The sequence below is a fragment of the Engystomops pustulosus genome, chromosome 2 (assembly GCF_040894005.1).
Source record: "Engystomops pustulosus chromosome 2, aEngPut4.maternal, whole genome shotgun sequence".
Classification (NCBI taxonomy): Eukaryota; Metazoa; Chordata; class Amphibia; order Anura; family Leptodactylidae; genus Engystomops; species Engystomops pustulosus.
Window position 1 is genome coordinate 165,737,998 of NC_092412.1, and position 20,883 is coordinate 165,758,880.

Below are 20,883 nucleotides of genomic sequence, written 5' to 3' on the forward strand. Positions count from 1 at the left end.
GTTTCTTGTTTAACCATAATGTTGTTTGCAGTACATGGTTTTTTCCCCACCCAAATCAATTGAGATATCATGGATTGAATTTTGTTGAGATAAGATTTGGGAAGAGGTATAGGTAAGGTCCTAAAAAGATAAAGAAGCTTTGGTAGAAGGTTCATTTTAAAAAATGCGATATGGCCTAGCCACGATAATTCTAACTTTTGCAAGGAGCTACAGTCTTTAGTAAGTGAATTTAGTAGAAGGACATAGTTATGTGAATAAAATTTGGGGAGTTCGCAACCTGAATTCCTAAATATTGCTGTTTCTTTTTGCTAGTCTAGGTAAAATTTTTGACATAAGTAGTATAGGGATTCATTATTAAGTTTATAATGTGAGATCAGGCTAAATCTTTCAATGACCTGCATAGCAGCTTCCAAAGAAGTTTTAGGCTTTTTTAATGTAAGGATAATGTCATCTACATATAAGGATGTGGTATTTCCCCCATTTGAATGCCCAATATGCCAATAGTTGCTTGTAAGGTCCTAGGTAGCGGTTTGATAAAATAAAAATTAGAGGGGAGGGGACATCCCTGGTGCGTTCCATTGGTAATGGAGAAATTATCTGAAAGTGTGCCATGTTGATTATCAGATCATTTTGGTTCTCAAATGGAAATTTGTTTGCTTTAGCTGCTTCATTGAAACATTTGAGGAGATGATTGGATAAGATATGGATAAAAGCTTTATAGTATTCAGAGGTAAGACCATCTGGTCCTGGGGATTTTTGTTTAGCCAGGGATGTGATGGCTTTAGTTACTTCTGCCATGGTAAAGGGTGAATTTAGTATTTCTACCTGTTCTGTGTAGATAAGGAGGGAATATTGGAATACCTTAGAAATGCATTGATATCTGTTATATTAGGCTGGGCTGTGAATGGATAATTATGTAGATTATACAAACCATTGTAAAAGGATTTGAATCTATTGGATATGGCCTCTGGAGTGTAGCTCTTACTACCGTATGCTGGGTTATATACGAAGGGAATAGTAGACTTTACATTTTTCTGTTTGATCTGAGATGCAAATATTTCCCCTGCTTTATTACCTTGGGAGTAATACGTTGCCTAAGTCTTTCTAAGTTTATCATATGAATTAGGTAGATAATGTTGAAGTTCAGTTGTAAGTGTTTGAATTTGCTCCAATCACTAAGGAGAGGGATTTGATGTATTTATCTCTTCTGCTCTGTGAAGTTTTGTAGTTATTTAACATATCTGAGCATTTCTCTTTTTGACATCAATACAGCCATATTTTCTCAATATCGCTCTCATGAATATCTCATGAGTATTCAAAACAGTGGATGCATCAGCAACTAAGTTAGTATTGTAATGGAAGAATTCTCTAAGACTTTCAATGTGGGGACAAAAAGATGAGAGAGATAGAATATAAGGATTGCATCTACAGAGGTGGGTGGGAACAGAGGACCAGTCCTCCAATATCCGAAGCGAGTCCGGCGCGTGGTCAGACCACGTAATTATGCCAATCTCAGCCACAGCCATCCAAGGAAGCTATCCAACAATATGAGATCAATGTGAGAATATGAATTATGAACCTGCAAGTGAAATGAGTAGTTTCTTTCGGTTCCAGACATAACTCTCCATGAGTCAAATAGGTTGTATTTCCATAATTCAGAATTAAGACCTGAGTTCTGGAGGCTTGAGGTGATAGTAGAATTGATTTGGGGGTCAGGAGTGAGATTAAAATTGCCTCCTATAAGTACCTTACCCTGTTTATAACAATTAATTATCCTCATTATTTAATAAAAAAAGTGTATCTGTCTGCAATTTGGGGCGTCAACGCAGCATATGGTGTATAAAACGTTGTTTATATTACAAATCACAATAATGTGATTCTACAACCAATTAACCCCTTAAGGACGGAGGGTTTTCCGGCTCATTTCTCGCTCTCCAACTTCAAAAATCCATAACTTTTTCATTTTTCCGTGTACAGACGTGTGTGAGGGCTTATTTTGTGCGTAACAAATTTTACTTTCCCGTAATGTTATTTATTTTAACATGCCATGTACTGCGAAGCTGAAAAAAAATTCCAAATGTGGAAAAATTGGAAAAAAAACGCACGTGCGTCACGTTCTTGTGGGCTCAGTTTTTACGACTTTCACTCTTCGCTCCAAATAACACGCCTACTTTATTCTTTGGTTCGGTGCGATCGCGGTGATACCAAATTTATATAGGTTTTATTGTGTTTTAATACATTTTCAAAAATTAAACGAATGTGTACAAAAAAGAAAAACATTTTTTTGCCATCTTCTGACGCTAATAACTTTTTCATACTTTGGCGCACAGAGATGTGTGAGGGGTCATTTTTTGCGAAATGAGGCGACGTTTTCATTGCTACCATTTTGAGGTCTGTGCAACATTTTGATCATTTTTTATTTCATTTTTTATGTTATGTAAAAAGGTGTAAAAGTCGCATTTCGGACATTTGGGCGCCATTTCCCGCCTCGGAGGTCACCGCCGCCTGTAACCGTTTTTATATTTTGATAGATCGGGCATTTTGGGACGCGGTGATACCTAATATGTTTGTGATTTTTACTGTTTATTATGTTTTATATCCGTTCTAGGGAAAGGGGGGTGATTTGAACTTTTAATATTTTATTAATTTTTTTTATTTTTTAAACTTTTTTTAAAATTTTTTTTTTCACTATCTTTTAGACCATCTAGGGTACATTAACCCTAGATGGTCAGATCGCTCCTACCATATACTGCAATACTTCTGTATTGCAATATATGGCATTTTTGCAGCACATTCATTACAATGAGCCACTGGCTCATTGTAACGAATCTGCAGCTGCCAGATAGCCTCGTGTCAAAAGAAGACACGAGGCTACCATGGCAACCGATCGCCGCCCCCCGATGACGTTCGGGGGCGTGGCGATCAGAAAAAAGATGGCGGCGCCCGCGCGCCGCCGTCTTTTAAACGCCGCCGGCGACTTTGCCGGCGGCGTTGAAGGGGTTAATAGCCGCGATCGGTGCAAGCACCGACCGCGGTTATTAGCGGTGGGGGTTTTGTGCAATATGCAAAAACCCCCACCTTTGTATGAAGAGGACTCAGCCCGTGAGCCCTCTTCATACATCCCTTATACCTCTGCGCCGTAGAGCTACGGCGCAGAGCGTTAAGGGGTTAAAATTCCATATATATTGTACACACAGTGGTCTACCTAGTAAAGACTGCACCCCATGGACTACTGCATGCCCCCCCCCTTTCTCCTTTATTTTTTATTTTTACGCTCACAAACAATTTTTGCGCTGGGCTGTCTCCATACTGGGGAGTGGGGGGTAGACTGCCTATATACTGGAGAGTAAGGGGACTGCCTATATACTAGGGAGTGGGGCGACCTATATACTGGGGGGGCTACCTATATACTAGGCAGTTGGGGGATGCCTATATACTGAGGGGTGGGCTGCAGTGTGGTGGGGCCACCTATTTACTAGAGGGATGGGGGCTGCTTCATGCTGGGGCTACCTATATACTGGGGGTGGAGAGGCATCATTTTGCTATATACTGGGGAGTGTGGGGGCTGCAGTGTGCTGGCTCCGTATATGCTGAAGAGGGTAGTGTGCTAGCTCCCTATATACTGTGGGGCAGCATGCTGGCTCCTTATATACTCGGGGGGCTGCAGTGTGCTGGCTCCTTATATACTAGGGGGGCTGCAGAGTGCTGGCTACCTATATATACTAGGAGCTGCTGTGTGCTGGATCCCTATATACTGGGGGCTACAGTGTGCTGGCTCCCTACAAACTGGGTAGGACTGCAGAGTGCTGGCTGCCTATATACTGGGGGCAGTGTACTGGATATCTATATAGTTGGGGAGGGGTATTATGTTTTTAGGCTACGTTGTGAATATACTTATGGATTCTTTAGTGTTCTCCTTGTGGTTACCAGTCCCTGAGAGGTGATGCCTTAGTGATATACAGCGTGTGATCTAAAAGACAGGGCACAGTATATAACTAAAACAGAGGAACAGTATATTTATTCATTACAGGGGGCACAGTATGAATTAAAAAGGAGGGACTGCATGTATCATTTACTATGGGGTTGTGTAAATTAGATGGCTATGCACATATGTAAAATCATTTTGGATACTGTATTTATGTATATAGAGAGACCGGGAATTGGTCCTGGTGCTGTGTTTCTGTATGAAGCTTAGTTCTAGTACTGTACTTATGTATTGGACTCTATACTGGTACTGTAGTTATGTACTAAGCTTTGTTCTGGTGAAGTATATTTGTAAGTCCCTATTAACCCCTTAACGACCTTAATTCCAAATGCAGTGAAAATGGGGAAAAAACGCATTTGCGCCGTTTTATTGTGGGTTTGGATTTTACGGCTTTTACTTTGCGCCCCATATGACATGTCTACTTTACTTTTTGTGTTGGTACGATTACGGGGATACCAAATTTGTATAGGTTTTATAATGTTTTCATATATTTACAAAAAAATGTAGATTTTTTTGTGATTTTGCCATATTCTGGCGCTAATAACTTTTTCATACTTAGTTGTACAGTGCTGTGGGGGTGTCACTTTGCGCCACTAAATTATATTATTTTTATTATATTTTGATAGATCTGGCATTTTCGTACGCGGCGATACGTAATGTGTTGATGATTTTTCTGTTTGTTTATATGACTTCTAGGGAAAGGGAGGGGGTGTGATTTGAATCTTTATGTCTTTTTAATTATGATTTTTCTTATTTTTACTATTTTTCAGACCTCCTCCTGTATTTTAACCCTAGGTTGTCTGATCGATCCTACCATATACTGCCATACTACAGTATGGCAGTATATGGGGATTCTCCTCCTCATTCATTACAATGTGCGATTAGCACATTGTAATGAATGGGTTAAAATGAGATCCGATGACGTCACGGGGAGCGACAATCTTAGACAAAATGATGGGTCTTTTTGAAGCCTCCGATGCTATCACCTATCGCGGGTGTTACCGGTAAGTCTTCGCTACAATAAGCCGCAAAGACTTACCGGCTATGAAGAGGTCTTAGCCCGAGAGCCCTCCACATGTACCCGCACCCACCCGACGCGGGCAGAACTATTATGGCGCGCAACATTTAGGGGTTAAAATAATTCATGACAGACACAATATTATATTTTGGAAAACACTGTTCATTTTAATTAATGGGGCGTCACTGTATATGTTACAATTAATTTGTGGAAACTAATGTGTAAGGTAATTTAGTGGGATAGTGCTGCATGCACTATAATCCATACATGAGTGGGGTTCGATTTTTTAAGATTTGCACTGTACAACAAATTTACTAGAAAATGCCCTGTATAAACAAACAAATCATCTATTCACCATATATACACAGGCATATATCATATACACACAGAGCATATAATCCCCATATATAAACATATGTACATCATATGTAAATACAGCATATGCATGCCATATGCACACACAGTATAAACTGTAAACACACCTCCAATATATTCGCAACATATATAAACACATACAGCACATACATATGTACACAGTTATACATTCTGTCAGTTTGCATTTAAACACATTTACACACACATATACAGTATGTGACACAGTCACACATATACAGTACTAACCTATGTTCATTGCTCTGACAGAGGGCATCAATGGAGGAGGTCGGAAGCACATAATGGGGCACATTTACATGTCCTGACGCGTTCTCCCGCAAGTGCATCGTGCACCCGATATTGTGGATGTGTCACTTCCCCGCTTAGGTCCGCCAGAGTTCACCTTCTTCTACCTGGTGTATGTAAGTGCTTGATCTTGCAATACAATTTGAAAGTTAAATCCCAGGCTTAGTCCCAATCAGTCAGATCATCTGACGGCCCGCCCCCGATTTCTGTCGCATGAAAGACAGCTCAGCTGCGCCAAAGTCCGATCGTGTGCGATACAATCCCCTGTTAAATACTTGTCCCAGCAGCAACGTTGGAAAAAAACATGAAAGTGCGTCCATAGACCCTTAGTAAATAAGCCCCAATGTCTCAGCAATATAGGAGGAGGAAAGGAACACAGGAAAGGCAGGAGCATACAGCTTCCCGATTTCTTATTGTCCCTCCCCCACTTTCTCTGCCTTACAGTTCCCGGAAGCTGAGGCAGAGTTTTCACTGAAGAGGAGAGGATTTACAGACTTGGAGGATAAAGTAACACTGTCCATTATTTCCTCACTCCTATGCCCCTCTATCATGTGCTGAAGCGTCTCACTGTTTGACAGCTATGATATTTCTTTGTCTCTCATATTTTCTTTAGCAGCAAAACAACACACAGGTCCACTATAACTTTGATCTCTCTGTCCCCAGATATCAGCTATCAGAGGTGTGAATTTTTTTACCTCTGGGTAGAGAAACTTCCTCCTAATCTTTGGTCATCAAGAATCTCCTGGGATGTTGACTCCAACTAGCCTTCCTGCCAGTTGTATATGTAATTAGCTCAGCCAGTAGTCAAATTGACAAGACCCAATAAAGGAAAAAAATACAGTTTGTGCAATATTATAACCTCCCTCTGTAGATTAGATTTGATATAATGACAATGTCCCCCGGCTCTCCCTGGCGTGACAATCCCTCGGTGTCTGTCTCTCACCTTGTGATCGAGGGTGAAGTCATACTACTGTAGGGCGGACCCCCATCTCAGAAGCTGCAGTTTAAGTAAGGCCCACAGAATGGCCAAACATAGTGTTATTGTGGTGGCATAGGCCACCTCTTCTGGTAGGAGTTTCCTACTCAGGGGTACTATCCCTGGCTTCAGTGTCCACCCACCTACTGGATATCCAACGTTCTGAACCTTAATCATGCTTTTATGACATGCTTGATTGTCAGACTGGCTTTCTGGTTGCACTGGGACATATTACAGAAATATCTCTACCTCTGATGTGATGTAGGTCCAAATTATTGTATAGTACGAGCTGCTCGGTAAATCACTCAGGCCTTCACAAGTTTGAGAGAATTCAAATTTATTTGGTTAGCAGAGAGGTTTTATAGGTTCTTGGGACAAAGAAACTTACTGAGCATGCTTGCATTCCAATTGCCTTGAACAGGATGTATCAGTGTAAAATGATCTGTGTGCGCGGGGGATGGTACTATGCATAAGGGTCTTTTCTATCAATAGAGCCAATGTAAAACACATGTTGTGTGAACACAATAGAAAATGAATTCTCTTCCCTCACAATTCCCCCCTTTTATGAATAATTTCAGGTACTGCTCAGGTGGTACATTGACATGTGCTAATCACACATCCAGGACTTATCTGACCACTTCACCTGCTTCCCTCCTGAGCATCCTGAACATTACATCACAACACAATTCATGTAGATCCACTGTAAAGGGCAAAATCTCTACATCCAATTGGTTTATATCCTTATACATGTCACCCTACCAACCCCTGAGTACTATTATACATAGTATACAGCACACACACTATCACAGCTTTCTTTTGCATAGCCCATGAAAGGCATTATGATCACAATCTTTCCCCAGTGATGCTGCAAGTGGTAAGAGTAACAATGTCCATAGCAGCATGGAGATACACAGATTCGTGATCCGTAGTCTCTGGGTCCTGCGCTCTTCTTTTCCAACTGTCACAGTCTCCTTGTATTTTCTACACGTGGATGTGTCACAGGTATTTGGGATGACCCTTCAAAAGATTCTTCAGGTGTGTCACATCAGGACCATGTCATCACCTGGGTGCAGGTCCTGTGCTCTAGCTACTTGATCAGGTTCTGGAACTAAAACAGATACTTGGTTATGCACCTAAGAAAAATGTTTCTGCAGGTTTTGGACACCCTACCAATTCTCTATGACACCTCTGAACAACCTTAGGGAAGTATATGTTCATCCATGTGGCAATTATATAACCTCAATAGGCCTATTTAATCCCTAGAGCTGTCATCAACTTTATTAGTATCCCAATAGAGATTTTTATTTTATCCCTCGTTATAGTCTCTAGAATAAGTGGACTAACATATTCATCGATCCCTGGCTGAAGTCTTTACAGTTGCTTTAGTTACAGGATAGGGTTCAGATTACCCAGAAAAGAGGTCCACACACACAAGTACATGTTCATAGCTACTTACCTTTGGTAGCTGTACTTAGCCAATCTGCAACCTCTGGAAGGGTAAAGCAGCTTCGGAGTGTATATATGAGGGTTTTCACTACTCTTCCTACATTGTACTAAGCACATATAAACATACTTGTGTAAATGGACAATAGCAAAAGTGAATCTAAGTGATTCTTATCCACCACGGAGCATGTAGAGTCTTAGACTGGTGTCTCACCCTGTGGGTGCACTGAACCATCATAGGGTAAAAGGCCCTTGACATACATTGCTTGTCACCTTTTTGCCGTAGTCCACCCTACATCCATGGGGTCCCAGTTGAACTGGTTTATTAATCATTAAGATAATAGAAAATTTTAAATACAACCTATCTACCTCATGTCTCCCCCCCTTTTGAATCTAGTGAAAGTAGTGGAGCTGGATTCAATGAAATACATCATAAAGAGGGCACAACTAGAGATGAGCGAGCACTAAAATGCTCGTTATTCGAGACAAAATTTTCCCGATGCTCGAGTGCTCGGCTCGAATAGCGAGCCCCATTGAAGTCAATGGGAGACTCGAGCATTTTTCAAGGGGACCAAGGGTCTGCACAGGGAAGCTTGGCCAAACACCTGGAAACCTCAGAAAATGATGTAAACACCACGGAAATGGACCGGAAACAGCAGGGGCAGCATGCATGGATGCCTCTGAGTCTGCTTAATCGCACCATTATGCCAAAATTATGGGCAACAGCATGGCCATGACAGAGTGACCGAATGAGGCTAGATAGCATCTAAAACATCCAATAATTGACCCTGACACTATAGAAGACGGCATGCAGACGCAGCGGCAGGCTAGAGAGTGTCATGGCGACATACCCTAAATGGACTCAGGCTTCAAACCAATGGGAGGCAGAGAGGAACCAAAGGAGGTGAGCAAGCAGCGCTGAAATGATTTCCTATGTGAACAAAAGGTTGATGGTATATTTAGTCGATAACACAGCATGGTGGCGACATAGTGACCAAGTTCCATAACGTATCTGGTGAAACACCCGAAAAATGAGCCTGACACAGCTCGTTTGATAAGGGGACGACATGTGGAGGCAGCCATGGAGACGACTTCCATGATTAAGAGTGACAGTATGGGGCATCCATATTGCTTCTATGATTGAAACTTGAGGTCTCCAGTTCCATTATGTATCTGGTGAAACACCCGAAAATTCTGCCTGACACAGCTCGTTTGATAAGGGGATGATGTGCTATATATCCTCTCACGCTCCAGCGTCTGGTGTATAGAGAGTTGAAAGTTGCGCATGGAGACATTGGTGGACACTGTGGAGGATCGCGGAGGCAAAATGGACAGGAAACAGAAGGGGCAGTATGCATGGATGCCTCTGAGGCTGCCTAATCTTGGGATGGAGCTGGCGGTCTGCTGCCAGGCGAGCTTTCGTCTGTCCAAGCCCCTGTCTCTCGGCTCCTCCCCACCCAAAATGGGCCTGGGGGCCAGAAGCGTTTACTTTGAAAAAATTATAATTTTCAAAGCAGGCTGTGTCATTTGAATATTTCATCTAGGAATAATGGAATAGCATAGCGGTTCTATTTTTAATTGTTTTTTCGGAAATGGTTCCATGATTAAGAGCGACAGTATGGAGCATCCATATTGCGCTGCTATGATTGCAACTTCAGGTCTCCAGCATGGCGGTGACAGATGCGCCGAGTTCCATTATGTATCTGGTGAAACACCCGAAAATTCTGCCTGACACAGCTCGTTTGATAAGGGGATGATGTGCTATATATCCTTTTGCGCTCCAGCGTCTGGGGTATAGAGAGTTGAAAGTTGCGCATGGAGACATTGGTGGACGCTGTGGAGGATCGTGGAGGCGAAATGGACAGGAAACAGCAGGGGCAGTATGCATGGATGCCTCTGAGGCTGCCTAATCTTGGGATGGAGCTGGCGGTCCACTGCAAGGCGAGCATTCGCCTGTCCAAGTCCCTGTCTCTCGGCTCCTCCCCACCCAAAATGGGCCTAGGGGGCCAGAAGCGTTTACTTTGAAAAAAATTATAATTTTCAAAGCAGGCTGGGTCGTTTGAATATTTCATCTAGGAATAAAGGAATAGCATAGCGGTTCTATTTTTAATAGTTTTTTCGGAAATGGTTCCATGATTAAGAGCGACAGTATGGAGCATCCATATTGCGCTGCTATGATTGCAACTTCAGGTCTCCAGCATGGCGGCGACAGATGCGCCGAGTTCCATTATGTATCTGGTGAAACACCCGAAAATTCTGCCTGACACAGCTCGTTTGATAAGGGGATGATGTGCTATATATCCTTTCGCGCTCCAGCGTCTGGGGTATAGAGAGTTGAAAGTTGAGCATGGAGACATTGGTGGATGCTGTTGAGGATCGTGGAGGTGAAATGGACAGGATACAGCAGGGGCAGTATGCATGGATGCCTCTGAGGCTGCCTAAACTTGGGATTGAGCTGACGGTCCGCTGCCAGGCAAGCTTTCGCCTGTCCAAGCCCCTGTCTCTCGGCTCCTCCCCACCCAAAATGGGCCTGGGGGCCAGAAGCGTTTACTTTAAGAAAATTATAATTTTCAAAGCAGGCGGGGTCATTTGAATATTTCACCTAGGAATAATGGAATAGCATAGCGGTTCTATTTTTAATTGTTTTTTCGGAAATGGTTCCATGATTAAGAGCGACAGTATGGGGCATCCATATTGCGCTGCTATGATTGCAACTTCAGGTCTACAGCATGGCGGCGACAGAGTTCCATTATATATCTGGTGAAACACCCGAAAATTCTGCCTGGCACAGCTCGTTTGCTAAGGGGACGATGTATGGAGGCAGTTAGGTAGTAGTAGATTAAAGGTGCTGCAGTTAAAACTATGTTAGTTCTTAGGATGGAGCTGGCGGTCCACTGCCTGTCCAAGCCCCTGTCTCTCGGCTCCTCCCCAAACAGCACTTCTAAGAACCTTTTGTATAAGATCAAGTGTAGTAGTGTTCTTATAAGTTTGGGTTATGACGGGTGAGGGGAATGTAAACAGATGCGCAAGAAGCGCTGAAATAATATCGGTAAATGATAAAAGTTTGCCAGTATATTTTGTGGATTACACAGCAGGGTGGCGAGTTTGATGTGGAAGCCATGAAAACAACCCAAAATTATGCCTGACACAGCTCGTTTGCTAAGGGGATGATGTATGGAGGCACCTATATGGACGACTTTGGGAGGCAGCTATGGAGATGACGTGTGGAGGTAGCAATGGAGACAACGTGTGGAGGCAGCTATAAAGACGACGTGTGGAGGCTGCTATGGAGACAATTAAATTTGGATAGTGCCTGTATGTGGCAGTCCAAAAAAGTTTTCAAACCAGAGGAGCAGGTAGGTGGTCCTCCAGAAAAATTAAATACATAGAGTACTATAGGTAGAGCCAGTTGGCCCTGGCAAAAAATAGCCAGTTTCCTCTGCTTTAGTGTACAAAGAGGAGGAGGAGGAGTGCATACATTATTCAGGTTGAGCTTCTTTCACCTGGTGGAGAATGGTAATCCAGAGAAATCCAGGCTTTATTCATCTTGATAAGCGTCAGCCTGTCAGCGCTGTCAGTCGACAGGCGTGTACGCTTATCAGTGATGATGCCACCAGCTGCACTGAAAACCCGCTCAGACAACACGCTAGCGGCAGGGCAGGCAAGAACCTCCAAGGCGTACAGCGCCAGTTCGTGCCACATGTCCAGCTTTGAAACCCAGTAGTTGTAGCTGTGTGATCATTTAGGATGATGGTATGGTCAGCTACGTACCCCTCACCATCTTTCTGTAAAGATCAGCCCTACTCTGCCGAGACTGGGGACAGGTGACAGTGTCTTGCTGGGGTGACATAAAACTGGCAAAGGCCTTGTAAAGCGTACCCCTGCCAGTGCTGGACAAGCTGCCTGCTCGCCTACTCTCCCTCGCTACTCTGTCCCGCAGAAGCCGCTAGCGCTGTCAGAAGGGAAATACTGTTTCAGCTTGTGCACCAGGGCCTGCTGGTATTCATGCATTCTCACACTCCTTTCCTCTCCAGGGATGAGAGTGTAAAGATTTTGCTTGTACCGTGGGTCCAGGAGAGTGAATACCCAGTAATCGGTGCTGGAATAAATTCTTTGATTGCGAGGGTCACGGGATAGGCAGCCTAGCATGAAATCTGCCATATGCGCCAGAGTCCCAACTCGCAAGAATTCACTCCCCTCACTGGCCTGACTGTCCATCTCCTCCTCCTCCAACTCCTCTTCTTCTGCCCATACACGCTGAACAGTGAAGGTCTGAGCAATGCTCCCCTCTTCTGTCTCGCCAACATTCTCCTCCTCTTCCTCCTCATCCTCCTCCACCTCCTCCGATATGCGCTGAGAAACAGACCTGAGGGTGCTTTGGCTATCAACAAGGGAATCTTCCCCCGTCTCTTGTGACGAGCGCAAAGCTTCTGACTTCATGCTGGCCAGAGAGTTTTTCAACAGGCCAAGCAGCGGGATGGTGAGGCTGATGATGGCGGCATCGCCACTGACCATCTGTGTTGACTCCTCAAGTTACTCAGCACCTGACAGATATCAGACATCCACGTCCACTCCTCATTGTAGACTTGAGGAAGCTGACTGACCTGACTACCAGTTCTGGTGGAAGTTATCTGGCAGTCTACAATCGCTCTGCGCTGCTGGTAAACTCTGGATAACATGGTTAATGTTAAATTCCACCTCGTGGGCACGTCGCACAACAGTCGGTGAGCAAGCAGTTGGAGGCGGTGCTGCGCTGCCCTGAGAGTGGCAGCATCTGTGCTGGACTTCCTGAAATGCGCACAGATGTGGCACACCTTTGTGAGCAAATCAGACAGATTGGGGTATGTCTTGAGGAACCGCTGAACTATGAGATTTAACACATGGGCCAGGCATTACACATGTGTCAGTCTGCCGAGTTGTAGAGCCGCCACCAAGTTACGGCCGTTGTCACACACAACCATGCCTGGCTTCAGGTTCAGCGGTGCCAGTGATGCCCTGTAATAGCTCTTGGGCGGTGTGTCTTTTATCGCCTAGGCTCAGAAGTTTGAGCACCGCCTGCTGTCACTTAGCGACGGCACTGCTGCTGTGCCTAGAGCTACTGACTGATGGCGCCATGCCCACGGATGGTAATTCGGAGGAGGAGGTGGAGGAGGGATGGGAGGAGGAGGAGGCATAGTAGGCCTGAGAGACCTGGACCGAGGTAGGCCCCGCAATCCTCGGCGTCGGCAGTATATGACCAGCCGCAGGTTCAGACTCGGTCCCAGCCTCCACCAAGTTAACCCAATGTGCCATCAGCGATATATAGTGGCCCTGCCCGGAAGCACTCGTCCACGTGTCCGTGGTCAGGTGGACCTTGTCAGAAACGGCGTTGATCAGGGCACGGATGATGTTGCCTGACACGTGCTGGTGCAGGGCTGGGATGGCACATCGGGAAAAGTAGTGGCAGCTGGGGACCGAATACCGAGGGGCGGCCGCCGCCATGAGGTTGCGAAAGGCCTCGGTCTCTACCAGCCTATAGGGCAGCATCTCCAGGCTTAGTAGTTTGGAGATGTGGACGTTGAGGGCTTGGGCGTGTGGGTGGGTTGCACTGTACTTCCTCTTGTGCTCCAGCGTCTAGGGTATGGAGAGCTGAACGCTGTGCATGAAGACATTGGTGGATGCTGTGGAGGATCGTGGAGGCGAAGGTGTGGTTTTCGCACGGGAGGTGTTTGGGCCGGGGTCCTGGGCAGGGGGCTGACTAGCAGAGGCAGCAGATGACACAGGGGAAGGAGCATTGGTGTGCCCGGCTGGAGGTGAACGGCCTTGGTTCCATTAAGTGGGGTGGCTAGCATTCATATACCTGCGCATACTGGTGGTGGTTAAGCTGGTAGTGGTGGAACCCCTGCTGATCCTGGTGCGGCTCAGGTTGCACACCACAGTCTGTCGGTCATCCGGTGTTTCTTTAACCCCTTAAGGACACAGCCATTTTGTAGCATAAGGCTCAGTCCCATTTTTTGGATTCTGACATGCGTCGCTTTATATGGTTATAACTTTTGAACACTGTTACTTATCAAAACGATTCTGAGATTGTTTTTTACCCACATGTTGTACTTCATTTTAGTGGTAAATTTTGGCTGATAAGTTTTGCGTTTATTTACAAAAAAAAAGAAAATATGATGAATTTTCTGAAAAATTTGCCATTTTTGAAATTTGAAATCATTGCGTTTTAAGGCAGATAGATTTACCACCTAAATAAATTGCTGAATATCATTTCCCATTTGTCTACTTTACATTTTCACCATTTTTGAAATGTCTGGATAATTTATTTTGATGTCACACGGCTTACAAATAGAATATCGCTTTTCCGGATTTTCAGAATTGATTATTTTGGGGATAAATACAGTTTTGAATGAAAATTTACATATTTAGCATCAAAACCCCCCATATAACCAACCCAATTTCAAATCTGCACCCCTCAAGCTATCAGAAACAGATTTTACGAAGATTGTTAACCCTTTGAGATCTTCATTGTAATTACATCAAAATGGAGGCGAAATTTAGAATAGTCAAATTGTGCCGGTTATACGTTCATTTAGCCCTAAAATTTACACATTTCCAAAAGATAAAAATACAAAACCCACCATACAATTTGTTCTACAATTTCTCCCGAGTACAGAGACCCCCACATGTGGCCGTGACTTGTGTTATGGGCGCACAGCGAGGTGCAGAAGGGAAGGAGCACCCTGCAGCTGCCAGGAATTTACTTTCCTCATTGGCCTCTTTTGAAGGCTATAAAATTTTCGCTTTTGCGCTATTAGGGCCATGTGACGGCATTTTTTTTGCGGGACGAGATGCTTTTTCCAATGTTACCATTTTGGGGTTGGTATCACCTATTGTTGAAAATTTAGGAACTTCTTTTTGAGAGCAGGAGTAGAAAAGCATCAATTCTCTACTGGTTTTTTTACTTTTTTTTTTGTGGTGTTCACCGTATAGACTAATAATCATATTACCTTCATTCTATGTGTCGATACGATAACGGGGACACCAGACATGAATATATTTTCTTGCGTTTTACTAAATTTGTAAAATAAAACCCTATTGTGGGGAAAAATCTATCATTTTTGTATTGCCATCTTCCAAGTGGCATAACTTTGTTACGTTTTTGGCTACGGAGCTGGTTGATGGCTTGTTTTTTGCAGGACATGTTGTACTTTGCACCAGTATCATTCTAGGGTACATATGTTTTTTTGATCACTTTTTATAGCATTTTTTGTGGGATTGAATAGGTAAAAATCATAATTTTTGGAGGGTTTATAACAGTTTTCTTTTACGGCGTTCATCGTGCGGGTTCAATAATTATTTATTTTTATTCTACGGGTTGTTACGGACGCGGTGATACTATATATGTGGGGTTTGTGTTATGATTTAGACTTTTTTTTTAGCTATATGGCTCTTTATATGTTTTGGGGCTTTTGTGCATTTTTGGTGATTTATTACTTTATTTTTTTATTGAATAATTTTTTTTTTTACTTTTTCACTTTTTCCACCATGGGAAATGAACAAGCAATCATCTGATTGCTTGTTCATAATAATACCCTGCAATACTTATGTATTGCAGGGCATTATCAGTGTCAACTTATGCACTTGCATAGGGTGGCACTCTGCCAGTAAGATGACGTTACAGATGCCATCTTACCGGCAGTTCCTGCAGGTAACACTGGGGTCCAGATCGGACCCCAGTGATACCGTAGCAATGATCGGTGCCCCCCGAAAATGATTCGGGGGGGGCGATCGTGGGGGAAAGACACCCCAGATGCATGTTAGATGCCGCGGTCGCGATGAAATTGGTAAAAAATTTGTGCCGTTTTCTTGTGGGCTTGGATCTTACGGATTTCACTGTGCTCCCCAAATGACATGTCCACTTTATTCTTTGGGTCAGTGCGATTACGCGGATACCAAATTTGTATAGGTTTTATAATGTTTTCATACAAAATTTTTTGGGGGGATTTTGCCATCTTCTGGCTCTAATAACTTTTTTATTCTTTGGTGTACCGAGCTGTGGGTGGTGGTTTTTTTTTTTTAATGACAAAAAAGTGCCATTTTCGACTTTGGGCGCGATTTTCCGTTACGGGATTAAACGCAGTGAAAAAACGTTATCATATTTTGATAGATCGAGCATTTTCGGACGCGGCGATACCTAATGTGCTTATGATTTTTACTGTTTATTTATATTTATATCAGTTCAAGGGAAAGGGGGGTGATTTGAGTTTTTAGGGTTTTTTATTATAATTTTTTTTTTAACTTTCTTTTTATTTTTATTTTTACTATATTTCAGACTCCCTAGGGTACTTTAACCCTAGGTTGTCTGTACGATCCTATCATATACTGCCATACTACAGTATGGCAGTATATGTGTATTTTACTACTCATACATTACAATGTGCTGATAGCACATTGTAATGCATGGGTTAACCCGAAGTAGCCTCGGGTCTTCGTGAGACCCGAGGCTACCATGGCAACGGATCGCCGCACCCAGATGACGTCACGGGGAGCGGCGATCCTCAAAAAGATGGCGGCATCCATGCGCCGCCAACCTTTTGATCAGCGGTAAAACAGCCGTGATCGGTGCTGGCACCGATCGCGGGTGTTACCGGTAAGCCTTTGCTGCAATATGCAGCAAAGACTTACCGGCTATGGAGAGGGCTCAGCGCGTGAGCCCTCTCCATGCACCCGCGGCCGACCCGTGACGTGCTATTACGTCATGGGTCGTGAACGGGTTAAATGAAAACAGTAGAAAATGAGCAATATACTCCAGAAGAACACAGTATTTGGACCAATGCTGATGTGTCAATGCTGTATAATAGGAGACATACAGCATACAAATTCCTTAGACCTTATTATAAAGCTATACAGTCATACTGGGGGCACATGCTGAGGGACAGTGTTATTGAGCAGAAGCATCATTAGAGCTAGTGATGTAGGAAGCTTCTAGGGGTGTTATAGCTTCTGCCTAAAAAACTCCTAATAATCATCTCAGTCGTAGCTGCTGAATAGGACTAATAGTATAGGATCATTGGAAGATTTTACTCCTGGTTAAACCATTACAATTACAGGAGTTGCAGCGAATCAAACCCAAAATCTGCTTAGGGCCGTCAGGGTTATCAGTCCTCAGTAATGAACACACATTCTCATTGTTCCTTTCGTCTCTTTAACATTCCATCACTTGTCCTCCTCCCCCTCCTGTGTTCACTGAGCCCTAGACAAGGGGGGGAGGAAGCCCCTCCTTCTCCCTGTGGTGTCTGTAGTACTACGTACTACCAGCACACCAGGATAACAAAGAAGGAATCTAACACACCATTGTAACATCTAAGTTCACTGTATCATCCTACACAAATTGCTAAAACTTTTGACCACACCCTTCAAACTTTAGGTGTATTATAAAGTTTAACACTACATGTCTGATGTTATTAAACATACATCACTGGACTTTCTTCACATCTGGTAACTCTGACTAAATTCCATTAGCACTATACATGATATAGACAAAACTAATTTTATTTTATTTTATTTGCCATAATCTACAGGACTGTATAATGGAATAAACTCATAGAACACCTACGGTATCTGGCAAGGGTCAGCTCAGGGAATCCAATTGGGACTGCACCACCGCCCAGGAGTTCTCCCCACAGAAGTCCAAGATTCGTAACAAATATGTTACTACCCGAGTTTTTGGACTTCTGAGAAGTGACTCTTAGATAAGCAGGCACAGTCTCCCACATTTATTCCCTGGGTACTATATCTTAGTTGTCCTCTAAAGTTACAGCAATAGCCAAATACACCTAATTACAGTTGAGCGGACTGTGGGTGCAAATCAAAAGATCTTTAGGCAATACATCATTCTCCATACCACTGATCTACTAAAGTATATCAAGTTGAGATGCCCCCTACAGGAGAAACATCTGAAGACTATTTCTTTGTCCTGTGGGTAGCCCAAGTAGAGCCCATTATAGAGCCCGCACTTTTTCTAATCTAGTCATCTAGTCATGACCGGATATATTCCAGTGTGGGGGTTGGGTCTAGGTGCCCCACTGCACATGCCTCCTGCTAGTCTGGGCCTTTGTTTCCATACACTCTGCAATTAATCCACCATTTTAGGGTGGAGGTAGAACTTTTCCTGAACTTGGTCTTTTGTCTGTCCAATGTTTTTGTCCGTCATCGTCATAACACTCATACAACAAACAATTTCCTATGGCCGTTTCTTTATAACCTCCTCTGGTCACTTCCTCTGGAACTTTCTTCTATCCACTTGCAATTTCCGTTGTATCATTATCATGCAACCAGCCTTTGTTCTTTTAAGAACCCTTTCCATTTACTAACATACAATCTACCATCTTTTGGCATACTTGCCCTTTTCTACATTCTCTGGCATCCCTTTACAGCCTCTTTTCCCTCTCTCTCTTTCACAATCTGTACTGCTGGGTTCCCTCTGGATTGCCTCTCATCCTACCTAGCAAATTTCCCATAATTTTCTATATATCTCTAGTGCCGGCACACACTCGCAGTCTCTCTTCCTTTGGGCAGTTTAACCACTTTTATTTTATTTTTATTTTTTCCTAAACAATAACTGCCCGTCAAGTATGACTAGTCACCTTCCTTCAAGCAGATTGGGATCCTACCCTGTCTCAAGCGAATTACGATCTACCAACTACTTTTCAAGGCTGACTCTTTAGGTAGGGGCTATTCTAGGATGTTACTTTCCTAAAACCACTACAGTACAGTATCACAATAAAGCGCTATCAAACACACATGTTCAAACTCACACAATACCCATATACCCTACCACACATCACATGGAGTTTTCGAACTAATATAACAAGATTCTTTGGACTGGGCAATATAGGCATGCAACTCACCGGACGTAGGCCAACCCAAACAAAGACAGACAGAGCAGAGTGTAAGAATAAGCTTCTTACCTTTTGTTTGTGCAGCTGCATGGTCTGTCTATTCTTGGATGGTGGGCCCCAAATTGTTCGGTAGGCGTCATGCAAACCCTGTCCCAGGTTTCTAATGGCACCAATTTGTTAGAGAAATATCTCTACCTCTGATGTGATGTGGGTCCAAATTATTGTATAGTATGAGCTGCTTGGTGAATCACTCAGACCTTCACAAGTGTTTGAGAGAATTCCAATTTATTTGGGTAGCAGAGAGGTTTTATAGGTTCTTGGGACAAGGAAACTTACTGAGCATGCTCACATTCCAATTGCCTTGAACAGGATGTATCAGTGTAAAATGATATGTGTGCGCGTGGGATGGTACTATGCATAGGGGTCTTTTCTATCAATAGAGCCAATGTAAAACACATGGTGTGTGAACACAATAGAAAATGAATTCTATTCCCTCACAGACACCTGTGACAGACATGTCCAGTGCTCTCTCCAGACCTCACGGGATATGGCAAAGCCAAGCAGGTAGGCTATATGGGACAGGTGTTTAGGTTATGCCACCGGGCATGACTTTGGAGTCCAACTGGATTGCAAATCACTAATTTTCCCTGGGTGTCTGGGAACACTGGCATCGGCCAATGCTCCTTATTCAAATCCATAATCTTGAGGGGGTTGGTGCTGGCTAGGTGTTGAGGAGATTGCAATGGTCTCGGAGGCCATGTTGTATACTGTCAGCCATTTTAAAGACTCAGCATTTATTTCACATAATTTGTCTAGTGAAAACTAAAGTTTGGGTGGGGTTTCTATTCAAAGAAAGGTAGAGAACACAAAGACTTAGCGCTTGCTAGCACCAGCTAGGGAAAGGTATTCAGGGGAGCACCAGGGCATTTTGTTTGTGTGAAGACAGCAAATGGTTCTACATTCCTTTGTGTGCTTGCATCCAATAGTGTTGCATTTCTGGGGTCAAACCACACAATAGTATTGCCTGCTTATGTACTTGCATGCCCTATACAAAGTAAATTATGATTTTCTATATTAGTGACTCAGTGTCAAAATGTTTTTTTTTGGGAGGGCGGTGGAGTGGCTTGGCTGCAAGAGTGAATGGCCATGTGAGTGAAGAGCTCTGTACCACCGACAACTACTATCAGCCTCCAGCACCAGCACGGACACCACCAATATCAGGGCACAGCAAGGGAGGAAGCGGGGAGCCAAGGAACAGGTGAGTAAGCCCACAAAACAGTACTTTGTAACACCAGCCTATCTAGCAGGCAAGATGGTGTTAGCTCCTCAGCATGCAAGCCAGGCACACGCTCACAGAGCACCACAGACCACCTGACTTTCAGCAAGCAGTGGGGGAAGCTTGGCAGCCCCTGCAGCTCCCCATCCCTGCAAGACATACCTGAGAGATGGAGTGTGGGTACACAAGTGACACTGGAAGTGTCACCTCCAGCCAGGACGAGTGCAGCATGGTTCCATTACAGCCCTCCTCCACCCGCAGCTCTGCTTCTAACTGCTCAGAATCACTGAGATCCCCTACTGCAAGCCCTGCTATGCAGAAGCTAAAACAGCAATCTACTAGCCTGGAAAATAAGGTGAGCAATAAATCAAAGTCTAACATCTCCCCAGCAGAAAATGCTGATATGTTTGCAACATTTCAAGCCTCAGACAAATATGTCTCAGAAAATACACTTAAAGCTATGTTAGGTGTACTGAGATCATCTATACAGGAATACATTTCTACTCTAATTAAACTGCTCCAGAACTCTGGAGATAGAACTGGGGGATAGAGTATCTCTTATTGAAAACAAGATGGCAGAGTTTGCCAACTCCTTCAACCACTTAGCGGACTCCAATAACGCAC

The 20,883-nt window shown here is 43.7% G+C and overlaps 1 protein-coding gene and 1 long non-coding RNA gene across 2 annotated transcripts in view; one reads left to right on the forward strand and one right to left on the reverse strand.

Moving 5' to 3' along the window:
• IGFN1 (immunoglobulin like and fibronectin type III domain containing 1) overlaps positions 1-20,883 on the forward strand; it is a 743,161-nt gene that overhangs the window by 341,412 nt on the left and 380,866 nt on the right. The gene's annotated exons all lie outside the window — the stretch shown is intronic.
• Positions 6,978-20,572, reverse strand: LOC140116645 (uncharacterized). Its single transcript, XR_011852881.1, has 2 exons — positions 20,422-20,572; positions 6,978-7,765 (listed from the first exon to the last, which is right to left on the reverse strand). It is a non-coding gene; the product is annotated as an uncharacterized lncRNA (long non-coding RNA).